The sequence below is a fragment of the Tursiops truncatus genome, chromosome 8 (genome assembly GCF_011762595.2).
Source record: "Tursiops truncatus isolate mTurTru1 chromosome 8, mTurTru1.mat.Y, whole genome shotgun sequence".
NCBI lineage: Eukaryota > Metazoa > Chordata > Mammalia > Artiodactyla > Delphinidae > Tursiops > Tursiops truncatus.
The window spans coordinates 52,291,705-52,310,701 of NC_047041.1; the positions used below are offsets into that span (position 1 = coordinate 52,291,705).

The 18,997-nt window shown below is 46.2% G+C and overlaps 1 protein-coding gene across 1 annotated transcript in view; it reads left to right on the forward strand.

Moving 5' to 3' along the window:
- The window catches only part of TENM4 (teneurin transmembrane protein 4), a 739,181-nt gene that overhangs the window by 149,582 nt on the left and 570,602 nt on the right, over window positions 1-18,997 (forward strand). The window contains exon 4 of the mRNA XM_073808362.1: window positions 1,360-1,415. The gene's annotated coding sequence lies outside the window, so the exon portion shown is untranslated. The remainder of the gene's footprint in view (window positions 1-1,359; window positions 1,416-18,997) is intronic.

Genomic DNA, 18,997 nt, shown 5'->3' on the forward strand with positions numbered 1-18,997 from the left:
ATTTTTACAAAAAATGCTTGTGATTAAAAATTCCTTTGAATAGCAACCATTTTGCAATTATAGAGTCTATGTTAATTGAAAGGTGGTCTTCCATTGGGCTATAGAGAAAAGAGGAAGAAATAACGAACTGCAGAAACTTTTTAAAAACTTTTATTGGAGTATAGTTGATTTACCATGTTGTGTTAGTTTCCGCTGTATAGCAAAGTGAATCAGTTATACATATACAAATGACCTTTTCCCATATAGGTCATTACAGATTATTGAGTAGAGTTCCCTGTGCTATACAGTAGGTCCTTATTAGTTATCTATCTTATATATAGTAGTGTGAGAAACGTTTTTTAAAAATCCATTAAAATTAGAGTTAAGTAAAATATGTGAATTGATTTGGAAAAATTAGTAAATGGTAATAGCAGTGAGACATTGACGGCGAAAATCGTGAATGTGGTACCAGCGTGACTGCAGTGGACATTGGCTAGATGGCCAAACCTCACTGAGTTACCATTCTCTCGCCCGTAACATCTCCCAAGGTGGTTATGAGGATCATGAGATAATATCCATAGATATTATCGGCTCAATAGCTGTCACATAGTAGGGACTCGAATCTATGTTTCCTTCCTTTTTCCTTAGCCTCACCTTTCGAAGTTGAAAGTGATCTCTGAGATTGGCCAGGCCAGTTTCCTCACTTTCCAGATGAGGTAAGGGAACCCTGATTGGGGAAAGACCAGCTGAGGGCGCCTAAAGTCACGTGATGCTCACTCCACTGGGCTCAGGTGTGTGCAGTGCTGGGCAGAGACTTGACCACAGGCCTGAAAGGTCTTGGGGAAACTGACAAAAGGCGTGGGAATGAAAATGAGTTAATTACACAGGCAACAGTCATGGGGGTGTGGAGGGGGTAGTCGTGATCTGAGGGCTACTTTCCAGTGTAGTACATCTTCATAGACCCTACTCTGCAAAGGGGTAAACTCTATGTAGAGAAGGAAAGAAATTGGAAAAATACCCCAAATGTCAGAAGTGAGTATGTTGATGTAGTAGCGTTTTTCTTTGCTCTGTTTCTCCTGGTAATTAATGATTGCTTGCATTTTGACATCTATGAAAAATAAAGTTGCCAAAATGGAAAGCTGAATTTTCTGTACTGAGAGATGGGTGCCATTGGTGCCCTTCTTGGCATGTAACTATTTTAATTGTCGTGCTTCATTTTTGAAGTAATTCTCTTCCAGCCCCCAGCCCCTAATCATTAGCAACTTCCCCAGTTACATGGGCTCATAAGCGGTTGGTAGCCAATATTGGGTATAAAACTTATGACGTCTTTTAGTCCAGTGGTCTCAAGGGATTAATTGTGATCTTCTTCTTGTTTTGCAGATGGAAAAACTGAGAATCAGAGAGGGCTAGTGATCTCTCGGACACGTGGTCAGTAGGTAAGTGATAACGCTGGAAGTGAGCCTAAAATAAGATCTATGTCTAGTCTCTGTGATTCAGTCTCTGAAGCCCCATCTCCGCAATCTTGCGATTTTTCTGATTTGCGCAATTGAAGTCAGGAAATGAGTTGGTCAGAGGCCTTTGGGTATTATTTGCACGTGTGGTTTCTGTTTGCTCCCACTGTTGAGTTGGAATGTTTAACAGGTGGGTTTGTGAAGGCCTCGTAAGCAAACCAGGCCCGTGCTGGGGCTAATGGGATATCACTGCCCTGTCTTCAACAGATCTAAGAGTTTGGTTCACCTAGAACAGAGAGCCCTGGACTACGGGTGTCAGGAGATCTGGCTTCCTGTCCCACAGTGAGCTGCTCTGTGACCTTGAACAAACCACTTAACTCAGGGATTCACTCATTTTTCATTCTTTCTTTCAAACTGTTTTTCCCCAGAATGTGTGGTGCTGCCCTCTGTGTCAGGCACTGAGGATAACAAGGTAAACACAACATAAGCTTTGCCCGGGAGGCACTCACAGCCCAATTTATGAGCTCCTGCATTTCCTCATTACTGTCTCATCATGAGAACTTCTAACATCTGCTTTGGAATTTACAGTCTCTAGGGCATTTTGTGATCTTCCCCGAAACTCTGTAAGATGGAAAGAAGTTGTTATTACCATTTTGCAGAGGAGAAAACTATGGCTTAGAGAGTTGGCTCAGGCCCTTGAGTGAGTAAGGGTTAGAGCTGCCCTTGAAACCCTTGAGCTAGATTTACTAGCTCCTAAGCATTTGTTTTTGAGAACAGCACACTGTTCCACTGAAGGTTTGGGCATTTGAACGGGCGTTTTTGTACCCTGTCCCTTAGCAGGGAGTAAAATGTTGGGCACATCGGCACCCAGAGGAAACCCACGCTGGTGCAGAGATACTTTTCTGCAAGGAGTACTTTCCTGGGTCTAACTGATTATTCCAGAAAGCAATGTCTTCTGTGCCTGAGACTGAAGGCAGCCTTGGGCTCTGGGTAAGCTGATAACCAGAGGAGAACATGCTGCAGGCCCAGGGCCACCTCCTTCAGGTGGCTGCGATTCAGCATATCAGAGAAAGCCCGCCATGGGCCAGAGGGACACAGCCCCCCTCTTCCGCAGTGACCCTACTGAACACGGTTGCTCTCCACCAAAGCTTAACGATCCTGGGTCTGCTTTTGCAGAGTTGCCTGGCCTCAGGCAAGACAGGGAGAATGATGTGGATTAGAGGCTGTGCTGTTTGTTTGTGGGATGACAACTGCTTGAGCAGGAAGCTCCTGGGCTCCCTCAAAGTCTGGAATTTCAAAGGGTGCGTGAATCACCGCAGGGACTGGGCCTGGTTTCTCTGTTTTACTGTGCGTGTGTACGCTGTGAATTGTGGCCATCTTTAATGAAGAGGACTAGCATGTGTGTGATATCTGGGATGTGCGGGATTTGTGGGGAATGTGTGTGCCTCGGTGGGGAGTGGGGTTTGTAAGGGATGAGTGTGTGTGTGTGTGTGTGTGCGCGTGTGTGTGTGTTTAATCTCTAGGAAGCAATTCTCGTGAAAAAAAGGAAACACTTAACAGGTATAATTTTTCAACAGGACCCAGAAATGGGCTTTTAATAAGCATCATTAAACTCTTTGATTACAAGGGGAGGCCAGCCATTCTTTCATCCTGGCTTAGATCACACAGCTCTCCCTTGCCCTGTTCTTTGGGGTCAGATAAAAACTCCTACTATTCATATTGGTCTCTCCAAAGGCCTTTCTCCCCTTTCTTGCCCTCCCCAGCCCCTGCCCCTGCCCCTGCCCCGCGCTTTCTGATCTCTCTGCTTGGACCTCGACACAGACAGGGCTGGTGTCAGGACTGACAGATGATAGCTGCGGGTACGCCTGGAATCTGAGCGTCCTGTGTCTCGCCCTGTCCCAGCAGGAAACTTTAGAGTCTTTGTTTAGGAGGTACTCTGAGCCCAGAGATCCGGGGCTCCTTCCTTTCCCTGAGGGTCACTTACAGCCACTGACACCCAGCAGGGCTGTGTGTGCGTGTGTGCAAACCCTTTCCTGCATGGCTTGGGTTTCCTCTTGTCTGACACGGGAGGAGGAGAAGCTGTGTTGAAAGACAGGTTTTGCTCTGGACTGAAAGCATTCTGCCAGGTCTCCTAAGGAAGCTGGTTCCCAGAGTTATTATCTTTCCTGAGCTGAGAAGGAGGTGCTCCGTGACAGGAAACCAGGTAGGCTTAGCAACAGGCTTATCAGGCTGCACTGCAGGAATGTTCATTTGTGTCAACAGGTCTGGGTTTGTGTAATTTTGTTCTTCTCTGTGCACGGGATCAGTTCTGGGGCTGGTGTGTTCTGATTTGCTCGGCTCCTTCTCAGAGGTGAAGCACTCCGTAGGGTGTGGAGCTCTGCCTGGGTCATCCTTGTTCCCTCCACAGGACCCAGCCCGGGGGTACCGGGCACAGGGCTGAGTGTGCAGTGTCTGTGGTCTACGTAGAAGCCACTAGCTCCAGGCTGCAGAGTGGTCCTGAGTGGGGGTATTCCTGCCTTGATTAATATACCAGGCGCTCATTAGAGTCCTAGCTTGGCCTCTTACTGCACCAACTACTCAGTTTCTCTGTGCCTTGGTTGGTCCTGGAGGCGCTGCCCTATTTGGAACGTTCTATCTAGTTCTTGCCAGCAGCTCCTTTGCAGGGGCCAGCCTCTGGTCCCTATGGCTCCAGTTGTTGGCTGGCTCAGAACTGGCTCCAAACCGGACAAGCCACTGAACATTAAAGTCCTGCTACACGTCTGCCTTGACCTTGAGGCTTACCCGGGCAGTGCTCCAGGGCTGGAGCAACAGCCATCCAGTGTCAGTTCTCCAAACACCCTTAGTCGTTGCTTTAAGGGACATCTATTTTGTTAAGCACCTACTGTGTGCAAGGCACTGTGATATTAAGTATATTTTTTCTAACTTTATACCCATTTTCCAAATGAGATAAGTAAGTTTCAAAGACGTTAACATACCCAAGAGTACCTGAGTATTCAGTGACAATGCTAGGATTTGAACCCAGGTGTTTGGATTAGAAAGCATATACTCTCGGTCTCTATAAAGCACGTAGCACACAATGGTGAGCAGAAAATGGTTGTCACCTATTCGTGACAGTTCTTTTAAAAGTAATTATTTAATAAAGCACTTACCACATGGCATCCTAATCGATGGTTCTTCTGTGGTCCTCTCTCACTGGACTGTGAGGTTCTTGAGGGCAGAAACTGGAAGCCCCAGCCCCTGGCAAGGTACAGGGTGTAGAGCAACTGATCAATAAATGTTTGAATGATTAACAAGATTCATAATGCCTCCCTGTACTGATTGCTGACTATGTGCTGGGCAAAGTGCTGAATGCTTTATATGTATATTATTTTGTTTAATTCTTGAAACAACCCTGTGAGATAGATACTGTTATTACAATAATATTTATAATAAGGAAAATAGAGGCTTGAAGAGTTTTGAGTCACGTTCCCAGGTTACACAGCTGCTAAGTGGCAAAGCTGGAAATAGGACCCCGGCTGACTGCTTACCTGTGGTGTCTTGCCTTGCCCCTGTGCTCTGGCCTCCCCCAGATGTCCCAGCATCCCTCACACCACAGCTGATGCCCAGGGCTCCTCCAGTGACTTCCTGTGAAGCTGTCACTCAAATCTTAGTGCCTGCCTATCTGGAGCTGTGTGAAGTTTCCATCCAGAAGGGAGAAAGCTGGTGAAGGCTGGGGGGGCCACAGTCACATATGAAAGACAGTATGAAGAACTACTAATAAGATGGACGAGACAAGGGTTTCCTTTCTGGAGAGTAGACCTAATTTATAGGACACAAGTGGGGGTGAGGTCAACATATCAAGAGGCACAACCTTTTGAGAACAGTGGTGAAGCACTTCAGGGACGTTTTCTGGGGGCATTTCTTAGGCTTGGCACCTAGGCTGCCGCGGACTTGTTGGTGGGTAGGGTTGGGCGAGGGAAAGGCCTTGGTGCCTTGCTCTCCAGGGAGGGCCTTGCCTACTGGGAACTTCCCACAAGCCCTCATGGACCAATGACTTATTTCATCATGGGGCGCTTCATCTTACGCAAGCTGAAGAAATGGTACTCCACCTACGTTGCCACAAGATAATTGACCCCTTGTGACTTTGTCTAAAGGGGGGCGGGAGCATGTGCTCTTAGTGCAAGTTAAGGGGCAGGAAGGGAAATTTGAGCTGGGAAAGAGAGGGACTTGGAATTACTCTGGAGGCTGCCCGGGTGGGACGAGGATTCTGACTATTGACTCCCGGCAGGGCCAGGGCCCACTTTGCATGAATCCAGGTGTGTGTTCTGTGTCCCGGGGACTCCAGTGAGGTATGCCGGTGCACTCGTCTAATGGTACAACAGAACAGCTGCTTTGGGAGACCACACTGAACACTCGGCCAAGAGAAAAGCAGGCGGATGACAGCATGATGACACATCAGTTGAAGCCTTCAGGGACATGTCTTTGGGTGGCTTAGGGCTTCACTCCTCGGGAGGCTGGCCCTGTGCACCCCAAAAGCAGTGGTGATACTGGTTCTTGAAGCTGGGCCTCGAGGGTATTTCCTTTTTCCCTCATAGCAATGAGTTTTAAACCATACCCTGCAGAACCCTGGGGGGTTAGTGAAATCCTCTCTGAGACCTCCCCTGGAGATAGGCAGCCAGTTCCCTATTGGCTCCTGGACACCTGCCTTGCTCATCCTCTTCCCCTTGTTTGCTCACTGGGCTTCCTTGTTGCCAAGACTGGTGTTCGTCTGGGATGTACTCCATGGCCGCGCTGTTTGTTTACAGCCAACATGTGCTCTCATTGGCTATTGTGTCTGTTCTGATTGGTTGCCGTCTGTGCCGTATCCGTTGTTAAATATTTTGAATTTCGCTCCCGGTTGCAAGCCTCCCTTTTGTGCAGAGCCAGCTGCATCCCAGTGTAGGCACGTTGTGAACCACAGGCTGCGCAGAACCGCAACAGTTTGGCTGCCTTTGAGAAGTTCTCGCTGTGCTCCCTCATCCATCCTAGGGCCACAGAGTCACCCGAACGTCACCAGCCCACATGGCCATGCGGGGCTCAGCGATTTGTCTACCATGCCCACCGCCACCAAAGCAGAAGCCCTGGTTATGTTGCCGTGGCAGACCTGGGAGCTGGGGCTGGTCGCTGGTCTTTTCTGTCCCAGTCCCTGGCATGGCTCTTTAGCAGACAGGTCGCAGGCTTTACTGCCTGCCTGTGGACATGATTCCCAGATTCACTCAGCTGTGCCTTTACGAACAAGCTGCTTTCTCAAATGGGCAGGATGTGCCAGCTTTGCTGGCAGAATTCCTTATGAGCATTTGTTCTTTCCTTCCCCCTTTTCTTCAAAATAAAAGGAAAGGCAGAAGGAATAGCAGAAGCAATGTTAGATAAAAGTGCATACATTTGAGATTCAGGCAGATCAGGATTTATATCCAGGCTCTGCTCCTCATTAGCTGTTTGACCTTAGGGGAATCATTTAACCTCTCTGTACCTTCTGTTCAAAAGAAATAATAATAACTCTAAAGAGTTGCTGGGTCTATAAAATAATACATACATGTAAGTTGAAGGTGCCATGCCAGTGAGAGTCATTAGCATATATTGTCCCTCTTTCTGGTGACATTTTCAATCTATAACGATTCCAAAAAGTGAGTCAGTGGCAAATGCTATCTCTTCCAGGGCTAGAGCCTGGGAGGAGAGACTGAAAAATGAGAGGAAAAGAGCCAACCCATCATTTTTAGTTTAGAGAGCCTCCAAGCCTAAAGCAGAACCTCTCGCACAGGCAAGAGAGGAAAGAATGGAGAACTTACCTTTGAGTTTCCTTGCAAACAAGGGGAAAAGGGAAAGCTGATAGATTACATGTTCTCATTGGCTAACACTGAGTCTTTGTTGAGGGGTAAGTAAGCGCAGATGATAAGCTATTAGCTAGACATAGGGAGGTATAGCTTGTGCAGGAATGGCAGATACATGATGTATTAGGTTGGGTTCCTGGGACCAGACTCTGGGACAGAGATTTGTGTGCTGAAAGTTTACGGGGCTTGCCCTCGGGATCAGCACCTGTCCGGGAGTAAGGGAAGTAAGATTAGATCGAGGGAGGAGTTGAGCGGCATTGCGGTCACAACAGAGGCATCAACTGATCCCACGGGGAGCTCTGGAGCTGGGATGGTCCTTCAGTTCCCTGCATTGAGTCAAGGGAAGTTGACCTTACTGCCCTCGGCAGAAACAGCTGGGTACTGCCCCTGGGTAAGGCAGCTCCCTTGGGCTGAGGACCATTCCTGGAGAGGGACTCCACTGAGAGCTGTCAGCAGCCGGCAGCAACAGTCCCCACAGCTGGGGCACTGAGTGCCTCAGTCCCAAAGGGCTCCTCTGGGCAGCACATCACAGCATCCACTACACATGGCATGCAGGCTGCCCTTCTTTCCGTACATCCTACTGCACACGTCACTAATTGAAACACCTCTCTTTACCACTGTGTTCAGATGCGGTCTCAGAATTTTTTCAAAAACAATGCTAGATAAACGTTATCAACCAGCTGGAATTGGCACGTGAGAAGGAACCCATTGGCTCCCTTTGGCCTCTCCATCTGTAGGAGACGTTCATTGGTGGTGTAACAATAAGCCTTCAGTGTTATGATTTATGTTTCAACATTGGACAGTTGGAAAACCTTAGACAAGTTCCCTGACATGCCTAGTGGAAAATGTGATTTTTAAAATATATTTCATTACTCCCTTTGACCACATTCCATTTATTTGAATTGTGGCTTGTTTTTCTTTTCCGCTACTAAATGCAGTTTTCCCCATGATTCATTTCCTTTTCTTCTCCCTCTCTTTTTAAATTTTTTAAAAAATTAATTTACTTTTTACTACGTATTCTCTTGTCATATCATCCATTCTTATTTCAACCATCGGCCACTTCAGATGTCCCTTCTTCACCCAGTTCACATTACTGGTCACCTGCTAGATCTGTCCATATGACTCGCCTCTCTAGCCCCCAGAATAGCAATAAACGGCACCCATGGTTAGCCCATGAGGAAACAGATGCTTAGAGAGGTTAAGATGCTTTTTGAAGATGAGACATCTTGCAAATGACTGGGGTGGGCTTTATCTTAGGTCTGTTAGCTCCCAAAGTCTGTGTCCTTTTTTCTCTACCTTTGAGATATTTGTTGAGGTGATGACTCTAGGTTCTCCTTTTTGAGTCTTGCCTGGCTGAGAACTCTACAAACTTCAGTTGCTAATCCCATTGGTCATTATGAACCATTGCAAAGTGTTGGGGCCACCCCACACCGCTAGGTGGGTTGGAGACCCTTCTGCTTTCCCTGAACAGGGTATAGCTACTTATAGAGTGCTGGGCACAGCCTGGCCCCTGGGCCCATCAGCTGGGGGTATTCAGTTTTTATTGAATTCCGGAGATGCTCCGGTGGTGGGGAGCCTTTGGGATCAGACTCGCTGTCATGATTGATGGGATGGGGCTGACACTGAAGCCTACAAGTGACTTGTTTTAACTCTTGATAAATGAGACTTCAGTTGGTCCAGCTGGCCAGCTGCCGAAAGCCTGGCAGCATCACTGAGGGACCCACCTGGGTCTCTGAGCCGAGCGCCTATGCTGTGATCTGTAATCCTCCTTTAAGGAAGATGCATTTGGTAAAGGAAGGTCTTTTGCTTTTAGCCGAGGGCTGATTCCATCAAAACCAAAGGTAAATTAGGTTGTTGTCAAAGAACACTTATAGAGGCTCCTATTCTGTGACAGACACTTTTATTCTGAAGCTAAGCACTTAGAGATACAAAAATAAAACCAGTGTACCACCCCTCACGCTTAAAACATGAGCTGGTGTTTTTTACTGTTGTGTAGATGGAAGACAAGGGCTCGACCACCTCCTGATGCTGTGAGGCTTCTGAGCTCTTACAGCCAGTTCCTCGATTCAGCCCTCTGCCCTTCAGACCATGACTTCTTTGCACAGGGAGGACTTTAGGATCCTCAGGGTGAGTGGAAAGAGAGTCTGATTTGAGTCCTCACTCCTCTCTCTGATAACAGATTTTCTGTGTGACCTTGGACAGGGCACTTGACCTCTCTGGTCCTCAGTGTTACCTCATAGTCGATATAGAAAGTGGCCACTGTAATGCCTCAAGTGCCTGCTGTTGGGAAAGCACCTTGTATAATGCCTCGTACACAGTAGGCACTCTATAAATGATACCATGTTTTCCTTCCCCACCCCCACTTCCTTTCTTAGCGAGATCAGTGAAGAGTTTACTAGACATTGATGACCTATAGAGCAGGGATTTCCTCAAGGAGTGCTTTCAATCTTCATTGGGTGATCCAGGGCTGAATGGGTTCTCCGGTCTCCATCCAGTATGCTTTCTCACTGGACTCCAAGGGAGGAGGTTACATCCTCAATACCTCCTACCAGCCCTGATTTTCAGAGGACTCCTCTGCATTTTCTGATTCTTCACGACCACCTCAATATTCCTTCCTGGTGGGATGTGGCCATGATTGCTCAGAAGAAGAGGTGGCTATGGCAAAGGGAAGGGGTCCTGCACCGTGAGCTGGCATTGTGAGAACAGGACACTCTTTTGCCCTCTCTAAGACTTAAGTCTTCTCTTTTATAACATAGGGTAATAATACTTTCCTTGCAGGCATTGCCTGAGGATTGCATGTGATAACACACGTGAGAACAGGCTTTGAACAAACCTGTACTTTGTGATTACAGATGCTGTCTTTCTTCTGTGAGTTTCCACCTCTTGGTCTGGCCCCTTCACCGATAGCTCCCAGCAGAATTTCCCAAATGTATCAGAACCGTGCAGAAAACTGTCCAACCAGCTGTTTGTGGAAATCTGTACTATGACCCTTCCCTAAGAACTTGTTTTAGTTATTTATGTCTGTCTACTTCTCTAAACTCCAAGATATTTAAGGACAAGGTCCAATCTTAATTTATCTATATCTCCAGGATATAACAGAGGTGTCGTAATTGTTTGAAGAAATAAACGAAGATGAAAGATAATGAAAACTATTGGTATCTGCTCTGGGGATATAAGGTCTCATGTAATCCTACAGGCCTAGGAGGCTGATATTATCCCACTCTCGAGCAAAGGGAAATTGAGGCCCAGAGAGGTGAAGCCACTTACTCAAGAGTCAGTAACTAGCAGAGTAGGGACACCAGCTTCAGAGCCCTGGACTCCAAACTAGTTCTTACCTCCTCTACTAGGTTCTCTCTCTCTCTCTCTCTCCGCCCCCCCCCCTCTCTCCCCCTCTCTCTCTCTCTCTCTCTCTCTCTCTCTCCCTCCTTTCCACATTTTATTGTACAAACAACATTAAAACAACAATAACAGGAAAAAAACTTACCTTCCAATTTCCCACTTCTAGCAAGTCAGTTGTTTCCATTTTTCCACATTCCTGCTGTCTCTTTCTTGCATTTGTTCTTTTTTAATCACAGCATTATTGAGATACAATTCACAGGCCATAAAATTCACTATTTTAAATTGTACGATTCAGTGTTTTCTAGAAATATTTAACCATCACCACTATCTAATTTTAAAACAGTCCGTCACCCCCAAAAAGAAACCCCATCCTCATTAGCAGTCACCCCCCCCATTCCCTGCTCCCCCTGCCCCCAGCCCCTGGCAGCCACTAAGCTACTTTCTCTGTCTATAGATTGCCTATCCTGGATGTTTTATAGAAATAGAATCCTATAATATGTTGCCTTCGTGTCTGGTTTCTTATACATCCATGTTGTAGCATGTATCAGTGCTTCATTCCTTTCTGTGGCTGAATAATACACACACGTACATACACACACACACACACACACACACATCCTTGTTTTGTTTATCTATTTATCAGTTGATGCATATTTGGGTTATTTCTACTTTTCAGCTATTATGAATAATGCTGCTATGAACATTTGTGTACAAATTTTTGTGTGGATGTATACTTTTAGTTCTTTGGGGTACATGCCTGTAAATGATATTGCTAGGTCATACTCTATGATCAACATTTTTAGGAACTGCCAGTCTGTTTTCAAAAGTAACTGCACCGTTTTACAATCCCACCAGCAATGTATGAAGTTTCCAATTTTTTCACATCCTTTGCAACTCTTTTCATTGTCTCTCTCGCTATTTTTTTAGCCATTCTCCTGGATTTGAAATATCTCATTGTGGCTTTGATTCAGGCTTCCCTAAAGACTGATGATGTTCAGCATCTCTACATGTGCTTTTTGGCCATTTTTATATCTTTTATTGGAGAAATGTCTATTCATGTCCTTTGCCCATTTCTTAATTGGGTTATTTTTCTTTTTACTGTTGCATTGTGAGTTCTTTATGTATTCCAGATACAAGTCACTTATCCAACATATGATTTGCAAATATTTTCTCCCATTCTCTGAGTTGTCTTGTCACTTTCTTCATAATGTTCTTTGAAGCACAGAAGTTTTAAATTTTGATGAAATTTGTCTGTTTTTTCTTTTGTCACTTGTGCTTTGAGTATCACATCTAAGAAACCTTTGCTTAATCCCAAGCCATGAAGACTTACTCCCATATTTTCTTCTAAGAGTGTTATAGTTTTAGTTCTTACATGTAAGTCTATGATCCACTTTGAGTTAAGCTTTGTATCTTGTGTGAGGTACAGGACCAACTTCATTCTTTTGCCTGTGTATATCCTGTTGTCCTAGCCCCATTTGTTAAAGAGACTATTATTTCCCCAGTGAAGGTTGATTTGTGGACTCTCAATTCTATTTGATTAATCTCTCTATCTATCCTGGTGCCAATATCACACTGCTTTGATTACTGTAGCTTCAGAGTAAGTTTCGAAATTGGAAAGTGTGGGTCCTCCAACGTTGTTCTTTTTCAAGATTACTTTGGGTATTCTGTGTTTCTTGCATTTTTATGTGAATTTTAGGATCTACTTACCAATTTCTTAAAAAAATATATCCACCTGGGATTTCCACCAGAAAAGGAGAGATATCCCACGTTTATGGAATGTCTCTCCTTTTCTGCGGTGTTTTATAATGTTCAATATTATCAGACATATAACATGTAAAGAAGTCTTGCACTTGTAAAGAAGCCTGTTCTTTAAAAAAAAAGTATTCCTAAATATTGTATTCTTTTTGATGTCGTTGCAGATAGAATTGCTTTCTTGACATCATTTTTTGGTTGTTCATTGCTGGTATATAGAAAACAGATGATTTTTGTACATTGAACTTATATCCTGCAAACTTTCTGAACTTGTTTATTAGTTCTAATAGTTTTTCTGCATTTATTAGGATTTTCTATATAAAACATTTTGTCATCTCTGAGTAGAGATAGTTTTATTTCTGCCCTTACCTAAACTGGATTCCTTTTTTTACTTTCTCTTGACTAATTTCCCTGATTAGAACCTCCAGTACAATGTTGAATAGAAGTGGTGAGAGCCGACACCTTGTCTTGTTTCTAATCTTAGGGGGAATGTTTTCAGCCTTTCACCATTAAGTATGATATTAGCTGTGAGTTCTTCAAAGATGATCTTTGTTCGGCTGAAGAATCCTTGTATTCATTGTTTATTGAGTATTTTTGTCATAAAGCGGTGCTGGATTTTGTCAGTGCTTTTCTGTGTCTACTGACAGGATCGTGAGATTTTTCTCCTTTATTCTCTTAATGTGGTGTATTATGTTGATTGGTTTTGTATGTTAAACCAACTTTGCATTCCTAGGAAAACCCCACTTGATTATGGTGTATAATCCTTTTCATATTTGTTGGATTCAGTTCAGTATTATTTTGTCGAGGAGCTTTGTGTGTATAATCAAAGGGGATCATGATCTGTAGGTTTTTATGCCTTGAGATATATTTGACTGATTTTGGTGTCAGGGTAATGCTGACCTCATAAAATGAGTTGGAAAGCGTTCCTCCTTCTGTTTTTTTGCAAGAGTTCATGAAGGATTTATGTTCATCTTGCCTCTTTTTTTGAGAACTTTAAAGAGTCGTAATGAGGACAAAGCTTATGACAGCTCACAGTTATGCCTTATCATGTGCCTGTGCTGGGTGAGTCTATGACCACAGAAATTTGACATTAGATTAAAGCCTGAACATTTCCCTATGAGTAGGACAGTAGTCTCCTACCATTACGCCACAAGACATTCAGTACTTGGAAACTGGGGTGGACAGACAGACATGGTTCCTTCCTCTTTTTTTTTTAATTTTTTACTGTTTTAAACATTTCTGCACAAATGCCTGGATGAATATTCTGTTGAAGCAAAACCTTCTCCTCCAAAACAGACAACAGGTTGGCCTCTTGACCACATGCTGAACAAGACCAATGCTTACACCATTATCTCCCCTGAAACCTGTCATTGTCCTCCTAGAAAATCAAAATATCCATACATATTAATAGCTCGGCATCCATGTTAACAAAAGAGTTGAGTGTTTGTTTTTCGTTACTTTTTAACATGTGAAAATGAGGAAAGACTATTCCTGACTGAAATTGCTTGGAACAAGAAACCAGAGTCTGAGCTTTCACTACATTACAGGACAGATCACGATGATGTTTAGTCCCTGAGCTTTTCTAAAGGAAAGACGCTTTGAGTGGTGGTCATTCACTCATGCCTTCAGTCACTTCATTAATTGACTCAGCAATTCCATATTGAGCTCCTTTTCTATGGCAGGCCCTGTACTGCAGTGTCAGGTCACACAGATGGGAATGCATTTCAGTCCTAAGGGAGAAGCCAGTCTGGTGGGGAAGATCAGACTCTAAGCCAACAGTCACTACCAAGCATGATCATGGCCATAACACAGGCATAAAAGGAGGTCACAGGAATGTAGAGGGAGGAGATATCAAGGAGAGACAGTGTCAGAGGAGATATGGTCCACTGGGAAACTTGAAGCATGCATAGGAATTGGCCTGATGGAGGCCCAGGCAGAACCAGGAGGTCACTGAGAACAGTCTGTCTCCACATTCAGTCATTCACAGGGGCTTAAAGGAACAGCGCTGAAAGATGATGTGGAGAGACCCCAGGAGGCAAATCCTAAATCCAAAAAGCTTGTGTGCTTTTTGAAGAAGTCTGCACTTTATCCTGGGGTGGTAAATGTTTTAATGACTCGTGACCTTTCCTGGACAGCAGCCCAAGGGTACCAGAGAGGCGGAACTAAAACCATATCTGATAGAAAAAGTCAGGTCTAGACCTTGGAGAATTGTCCTTGAGTAGAATGCAGGTCTCCTACGGCCTTTCATCCAGCATACCTCGTCTCCTGGACCTTGTCTTCCCTTCCATCGCCCTAGAAGAGGCATCCCAGCTCACTAGGAGGTCAGACTCAAAAATATTGAATTCTGGAGTGGATAGCACTGAATCCTATCATGCTCGTTGGTAAAATAGGGACATTGATGCCTCCTTCCTAGGGTTGTCGTGCTAACAAAATGAAATAAGGGTTCTCTAAACATCTTCAGAAATCTCCACTACAAGCTAGACGAAAGATGTATCACGTCCGTTATGGAAGTAAGACCATCAGTGTTGGGAGCTGCATAGACCTGGATTCAAATTCCAATGCAGCCCCGGCTGCCTGACCCTGGACAAATTATCTTCACTCTCTGAGCCTCAGTTTCCTTGTCGGTGAAATAGAAATGATCATAATACCTCCCTTTGGGGTTGCGATGAGAAGGAAGTGTTATGGTCCCTGTGACATCCCCAGGCACATCAAAGGTGCTGAAGAATTGCCTTTTGAATCTGAATGTGAACAGGGAGCTCTGCTTTTCCTGGAGGCTCCTGGAGGGTTGGACACACATCTCCTTCATTGCTCTGTGTTTAGAGCCTAACATATAACGATGATTAGCATATAAAGATATTCCAGTGTTTTTGCAGTTGAATTTACTTCCTCCTCTCAATCCAGGTTTCTATCCAGTTGAAAAAGGAATTGACTGTGACCTTTTGGAAATACAAATACATCAATAAAGAAAAGAGATTTTATTTATTTTTTAATAAATTTATTTATTTTATTTATTTATTTTTGGCTGCGTTGGGTCTTCGTTCCTGTGTGCGGGGTTTCTCTGGGCTTCTCATTGCGGTGGCTTCTCTTGTTGCAGAGCACGGGCTGTAGGCACGCAGGCCTCAGTAGTCGTGGCTCACAGGCTCTAGAGCGCAGGCTCAGTAGTTGTGGCGCACAGGCTTAGTTGCTCCGCGGCTTGTGGGATCTTCGCGGACCAGGGCTCGAACCCGTGTCCCCTGCATTGGCAGGCAGATTCTTAACCACTGCGGCACCAGGGAAGCCTGAAAAAAGATATTAAATCATCTCATTTTATACATTTATTTTGCTGAGTGGGCTAAGCAGGTATTGGTCAACTGGGGGCTTCCTTAAGGGAACAGGAAGAGCTCACAGCTCCTGCTTCCACGGACCTGGTGTGGCTGCCCCAGTTTCTCCAGCCAAAAGGCAGAGCAGTATCTCTTGCACACTGAGGAGTTAGGAAGTTTAACCTGGGAGAAATGTGTCCTTAATGATGTTTTATACCCAGGGGCCTCTGGAGAAGAGAGCTTCAGGAAGATTAAGTGGGACAGGAGGCTGCAGGAGCTACCCGCCAAGGGGCAAGGGTGTGGAGCAATGGGAATTACACCCTCGAATGTGCCCCAGGGGAGGGCGCGTGTGATTACAGCAGCCCTAGAAGCAGACTTAGTACAATCTGTGTCCCAGACTTGTTCCATCTCCAGTCTGGTCCCCATTCTTGGCTTTCCCTGCTTCTTCTGTTCCCCTCCTCTCCCAGATGAGGAGAGGACTTGCTACAGGACTCAATAAAGCCCAGAATCAGGCCCGGGAGCGATGGTACCCACTTCCCTGAGTCCCCACCAGTGTCACTTGCCGAGTGCCAGGCTTTGGGCTGAGTGAGACAGGGCTCCCCCACCCCCTAGAGTTGCTCTCTGTGTGGGGAATAGCCACAAAGGGATGAAGGAAGGTCTTCAGGAGCTCTTTGGAGGCTGCAGTGAACCTGCGTAGAGGGAGAGCAAGGGGCGGGGAGGAAGGGTGAAAGCTGCAGAAGAGCCGGGGGTGGTCGATGTGCATCTTGAAGGATGAGAGTTTATCAGGCAGAGGAGGAAGTGGAGGGTATTCCTGGCAGAGGTAAGTTTGCACAGAGGCTCTGAGACCTGATGGACCTGGAGTCCTGGAGAAATGGGAAGAAGTTCAATGAAACAGGAACAGTGAGTGAAGGGCAGACGTGGTGGAGGTGGGAGGGATGCCATGGGAGGACAGGTTCTGCCTCGTTAGGAAGTGTCCTGTAGGGTGGGCTGTAATGAACGTGGACTTGATACTCTGGGGAGTGGGGAGGCAAGGTAGAGAGACCAAGTGAGTTTGGCCTGAAATAGCCCTGAATTAATGCATCAAGTAATCATCTATGACAGCAGTCCCCAACCTTTTTGGCACCAGGGACTGGTTTCGTGGAAGACAGTTTTTCCACAGCAGGCGGGGGAGGATGGTGCAGGCGGTAATGCGAGCGATGGGGAGAACCGCGGCAGATGAAGCTTCGCTCCCTCACTTGCCGCTCACCTCCTGCTGTGCGGCCCGCTTCCTAACGGGCCGCGGACCCCTGATTTATGAAGCACTACCAGGTGCCGCTGCCTTGCTGAGCTCTGGGGATCCAAGAGTACAGAAGCAGGCTTGCCTCCGAGCAGGCTCACCCTCCATCTCCCTGACTGCCTGCCACTCTCTCTTTAACACCATCTTATCCTATCCCCTGTCCTTCTTATACGATGTTAAGCCCCCTAAAGTCTGTGTTATTCATCTTTTGCCTGGAGCACTTGCTCCAAGATCTTCTGGGCAGAGGTGATGAGAAAACAGCTTTGAAAACGAACCTACTGACACTTTGCGGGGGGCTGGGGATGGGTGCCTCCCGAGCTGGTGCCTAGAGGGGAGTCCCTAAGGTGGCAGACTTCAGTCTGGAGGGACTACCCTCCCTGGCCCCAGTAACAAAGTCTGCGGACACTTGGAGGGCTGAGCCACAGTTGTATGCCTGTGTGTCCGGGGACTCTGCAGGTGGAGACGCGTGTGCACATGTCTGCTGTGCGGACATGTGCGTCTGGGCCCTGTAGGTACTTGTTGGATACATCTGTGTTCCTGGACCCTGTGCACTTGTCTGGGTCTGCGCATGTTGGCATGTCTGTGCGATTTCCCTTCAGGCTCTGTCTGTTTCTGTGAGGATGAAGAACCCCTGTCTCACCTTGGAAACAATCCCGTTGTTTGTGATTTCCTGATGGTGACAGTGTCGCCGCACCCGCCTGTCACTTGTGCACAAGCACACACACACGCGGCAGTGCTCCGGAGCTGCCTGCTCTGGGAATCCCTGAGAGACTGCCACGGGCCCCCTTAGTGGCTCACTAATGGGCTCGCTTCCTTCCTCGGAGAAATGGTCCAGGAAACGTTTCTGGAAATTAAATTTCAGTATTGGTTTAACTTCGGTAAAATACAACAAAGATGAAGTAGCGAGGATTTGGGAACTTCCTCTGTCTCTGCTTGGTGGGAAATCTCCTCCAGCGTCTGGCGTCTGGGAAGAGAATCCTTCCATGAGGTTCTAGGGACTCAATAAAACCCAAAATGTGTGTGTCCTTAATGATGTTTTATACCCAGGGGCCTCTGGAGAAGAGAGCTTCAGGAAGATTAAGTGGGACAGGAGGTCCTGCTTCTGGTCCTGAGCCTTTCGTCAAAATGCTGACAGTGAGGCCAGGTGCCCTAAAGGGTGCATTTCCGCAGGTGCCAGAGAGTAACCCAGCAGTCATGAGTCAGTTTGTCCAGCCAGCCTCCTTTTCCCACTGGAGACAGGCACTTATAACTTTGTTTCTAGACTCAGCCATCTTCATAGACTCCTTTCTTGGTGAATGGCATTGCCTTCCTCTCAGGCATCGCCAGCTCCTAAATCTCCATGCTTTCAATCCTCCCTGGAACAGGATGAGAAAAGAAACAATTGACTGAAATCAATACCTACTGTTCCCCCACGTGTTACCGGTCGCTCACAAGCTCCCTCCAATCTGCTTTCCCCTTTTCTCTTCTCTGAGTGTATTTGAGAAACGGAGAGGACCTCATTTGTATTAAAGCTGCCTGAGGCAGCATTCGCTTTTCTCATTTCCTTTTACTTCATAGAGAGGCACTGCAGGACAGCTGAGCTGCAGTCTTGTAGGAAGGCAGCTTCCGGGGCCTCCTGGTCAATAACATGTTCAGTTGGCCCTCGGCCCCCACCTCATCCCCCCACCCCGTGCTCTTTTCAGGCTACATTTCTGAGCTGGGATGGTGATAACTGACCATCAATATAAAGAAGACCCTCCTCCCTGCCAAGAAATGCAACACAGACTCCAAGAGCCAGGGCTTAAATTGACTTTGGAGTTCCTTTACCTGCACCCCTCTTTTCCAGATGGGAAACCGAGGTTCAGAGAGGCTTAAGCAGTTACTCCAAGTTGGCCTGATGGAGGCAGGCCCAGAGTTCAAGTACCCGGACTCCAGAGTTGCTGCTTTACTTCTCTGACCCTGACTGCAGACCATACAGAGGGAGCAAAGCACACCATTCTCAAAAGATTTTCAGCCAGCGTTGAAGCAGCTAGTCCTGACAGCAGGATAAAAAGCCGAGGCTCTGCCGTCCCTCAA